Source organism: Lepidochelys olivacea, assembly GCF_965140295.1.
Source record: "Lepidochelys olivacea isolate rLepOli2 genome assembly, chromosome: 3".
NCBI lineage: Eukaryota > Metazoa > Chordata > Testudines > Cheloniidae > Lepidochelys > Lepidochelys olivacea.
Window position 1 is genome coordinate 29,705,509 of NC_140413.1, and position 4,647 is coordinate 29,710,155.

Genomic DNA, 4,647 nt, shown 5'->3' on the forward strand with positions numbered 1-4,647 from the left:
TAACACCCTGGTCATTGCCTCTCTTGGGTGGAGACCTGCGTGTCTCTCCCTTCTGACTGGGGTATTTCTAGGATGCACCATTCCTGGATTTCACTGTGTTAATCCCAGCAGGCTGCCCAAGTGCACCTTCTTGCTTTCTCTTGAGACTGATGATAGAGAGATTGTCAGCAATTATAAATTACCACAAAATAACTTTTATTTGATTCTTTAAGGTAAAAGCACTATGAAGTACACAGTAAAAGAACCTACAGACATGCTACTACTCTTACCAGAGATCAGCCCCACCCTAACATGGGCTCTTGCTGGAGCAGTCCTTCCAAACCTCACCTAAGGGGTTTCTTTTGTGATCACAAGTTCATCACAGCTTCAGCTCAGAACAAGCACACTCATAAGTTTTGTCCACCCTTTATACTGTTCAGGAGACTTTTGATCTGGAGTTTCGAGGACCAGGTAATTAATTTTCATCCTCAGGGCACAGTTTCAAAAGAGTGGATTCAAAGTGGGTCATTTACATTCCCTTACACTCAGGTTTTCCTAGGAAATCTGCTTCACATGTATTATTTCAAAACGCCCTTGGAAATTCCTAATACCTGCCTGAGATTGCATTAGTCAGTCTCCTATAGAAGTTAAATACATAAAATTCCACAATAACACATATTCAATTGCATTTTTAATACAATGAGCCCCAAAAGTATTAAAGCGCAATACATAAAGGGCAACTTAATTCAGTATATTGCAGGAATGTCAGCCTGTCACACTGATTATCTTGGTGAACTCTAGATACGTCCAATTTATGGAGGTGCTTCATATATTCGGAGCTACCTCTTTGCAGTCGAAAGTTCAGTGTCCCTGGGGACAAAAGTGGGGGGATTATCAACAGTTTGTCACCTGCTAGGGCTTGTCTACACAGTACAGCAAAGTGCTATAGAGGAGTGTGATAGGTAGAGCATGCTAGCAGGATTTACATGAGGGAGTTGGAGCATTCTAACAGATACCTAGTTCACATTAACATAATGTGGTCTACACTGGGTAATTAGGGCAACACATTAGAGTATTCTACAAAAAACACCCCTCAGGCGTGCTCTGCCACAACGTGTAGATAAGACTTTAGAGATTAAAGCTGCAAATTCCAGTTCACCTGCTTAGATTTACAGGAATTTGTTGTTACATGTAGCACTCAAGAAGCTGGGAGGAGATGGAACAGCATGTAACAAAGAAAATAATTAAAATGGCAGTCACCAGCATAGCAAGCATAACAGTGGGGCTGGGAGACTACCTCTCTTCCACTGACCTCCATATCTTCATGGTCCTTCACAAGTAGTAAGTGACATTCAGTCTAGTGGCTCCAAATCTTCAATACATTTTTTTTCTTTAGCTCCATGTGCTTTGGCAGGAAGGGTGACTGGATAGAAGGGGATAGCAATCACGCCTTGTGTAGAGGACTAGTTAAATGGAGGCTCCTCTCAACTTGCGGTCACATCCAGCTCTGGAACTTTTTCAAATACTGGACTGATTGTAATGTATCAAAGAACCTAGGAGTTTATCTTAACAGTGGATAAGTAAGTTTTATCAGGTGAAATTCCTCATGTGAATCTGTGATATCCTGTGGAAAGCCTGTCCTGTTGGAATGCTTTTTTCTATCTTCTTTAGAGCTCATCTCCCCGTTTTGAAGAGTCTCAGTACTCAGCAGTCACTATTGCCATGGTGGTTGGGGAAGGAGAAGACATCTTCAGTCATTTTGTGGCTCAAGGACATTAGAGTTTGGATGGTTTTGTGACCTTGTTCATCTACAGAGTTTAATTATATAATCCAATCTAAATTGGGTTTTTAAGACTATAATTTGAAAATATGGATTCTTTGGCATGTTTGGAAACAGCCTAAGATTTTTGTGAGCAGAATGGGCCTGTTTTGAACTGCAGAGTTGCTCAATGTTTCTGAATCTCTGATAGTGCCAGATGTGAGTCATTTTCCAAGTTAAAACCATTTTGGTGATTAGTTTTCACAGAAATCATTGCTGAAAACCCAGACTTGCCCAGGTAACTGGAAGTGTATGAAAGCAGCACTTTCATAGCTTCATCAGGGAGTTCTTCATACATGTCTTTAACAGAAACAGAATTCCTGGTTTGGTATATTTGCAGACTTAGCCTTTGGCATGTGATGACTTCACAACTCTAAGATTTTCTTGAGCTGAGATATTTATTTGGAACATAGGCTTAGCACTTGGTAAAAATCATTCCATTATAAAGATGAGATGCACCTGTCTCTCCCTCACCCGCTTTTCCCTATCTGCTAGAGCTGGGGCTCCTGCTGACATTGGGAGCCTCTTTACCTCCCACTTAGCTGAGAGACTTCCTGATGAATGATTTCCATAGCAGGGATTCTCTCTCTGCTGAAGGTACCTCTGTGAGAGCGGAGGGCACAGAGATAAGAGACTAGTGTAGTCTCTTTAATTAGAAAAACCAAAAACAGGCATATTGATTACATTTTTCCTTCCAAACACTCACGGCTCGATGAACCCTTTGTAGCTCCCTAAGGGGGACTCGTGACCCACACTGAACTAGGAGACACTTTTTTTCATTATGGAGGTGGAGGAAGTTGTTCCCCAGAAAAACAAATGCCTCTACAAATAATCCATTTCTAATCCCCAAATCATCCCATATCATAGTGAGCTAGTGGTGGATGGTCCAAGAGATCTGATTGTGGGAGCTCTCTAATGCACCACTGTTGAGGGATGATGCTCCAGAAATAAACTAGTTATAGTTTATTAAACAGCATGATGCTTCCAACACTAAGGTGTTAAATACGTAGATAAATATGTATGTATAATAAACATTCAGTTTTCCCTCTGTGTATGATGGCAAGATCAAGACAAATGTCATAAAAGTTGCTTTTTTTATTGCAGAAATGGGATTTATTAAAAATCCAGTGTAAGATATCTAATATATTAACAAAAATAGCTGAAAATGACATTATTCACGTGTAACTACAGAACAGAAAAACTGGTGCTGATTTATCCATTTAAGTGTGTTTTATACAGTTTTTACCCAGTAGGAAAATATTTTTAAATAGTCACACTTTGCACAGCCAATACAGAAACTTTTGAAAATGTGTACAGACTGTCTAAAGCTAAAAATCTACCCTTGCATTCGCTCCATTAATTCAATACCAAGTAACTGATTTTGAAATACAATGAAAGGCATTAAAAATACCTGTACGGTTGGCAAAAAATATTTTATTATGAAGTTACTGTGATTTCTGGTACTGGAGGTCCTGATCCTGCAATCTTTTCTGTGCAAGCAGACCCTTAGGCTCACATTGAAGTAATGGAGCTCTGCACAGGTACACAGGGTCCACTTCTGTGGCTCTAATTGCTGGATTAGTGCCTATGATCTCACACACTGGGTTGAAATCCTGATTCTGTTGAATTAAATGGCAGTTTTGCCATGGGACCAGACTTTAACCCCTTAGTGATCAATAGACTAAATCAATAGCGGTATAGAAGCTCTTTTAAAAAGAAGATGCTTTTCTACTTGAAAAATGTAATTCTGGGAGAAAACAAGGCATGCTACACACCAGAATAATATATAACAATTGCTGGTTGGAAACATTGTAGTATTCATTCCCCACAGACAAATGTCAAAAGTCACTGCTAGTAATTATGCAAACCTATCTCTTTTAATAAACCTGATATTTTGCTCTACTACAAAGCATGTTATGAGTGGAATGTAAAAGTAAAACCTCAAGTACATATTTGCATCTTACAACTCAGAGAACTTGCAGAACCATATAGTAGAAGGAGTTACGTCAGATTCTATTAGAAAGTAGGTGAGCCCATAGGAGAGAGAGTTTGCCTGTGGCTGTGTAATGTCCTGCACTGAGGTGAGGCATCAGCAGTGGAGAGCGAACCTGGCATCACTGGGATCTTAAAGCAAAAACCTCTACTGCCTGAGCTGTTTGCTCGCTAAGACTGTAGCAGGCTCATTGAGCTGGAGTACTGGCCCTTTAAAAGGGAGCAGGCCTAGTCCACCTGTGCCTGGGTAGCTGCTTTCTAATGGGAATGCAGAGGAGACACCTGGCCTATAAAATGGGTCTGGCAGAAGTTTGGAAAAGAAGGCAATAGGAGGCAGCTGGGATCTGGTAGAAGGTTCCTGCAGTGAGAGTGAGCTGCTGGAGTTCCCCACGGAAGCAGTCGTGGAGAGCTGATGAAGGAAGAGAGCTGGAAAAAAAACTCGGGGCTAGAGAGCAACAGAAAAGAGTTTACCCTGCTGACTTTGAGCCAAGAGAGAAGGTAAATCCAGACAGGCCAGTGTTCCAGACAAGGAGCTAGGAAAGCTCTGGGCCAGGAGAGCAGTGGAAGGAAGTTTGCTTGCTGACTCTTAGAGGTCGCTGAGGAGGAAGATACAAGGGACTAATCCTGGGGGAATCCAGGGCGGGACTCGGAATTTAAGCCCAGGATGGGTGGCCCTTAATTATCTTGCACTTCCATTAAGCCAAGGGCAGGTGGACACTGTTCATTTGGGGGGGGGGGGGGGGAAGAAGAGGGTTGACACTGGGGAGAACACTGAGCACCCCCTGCTGTGATCAAAGAGGGAGGCCAAAGAACAGCCTGGCTTTTGTATTATGATGGACTGTACTTTGAGGGTCATT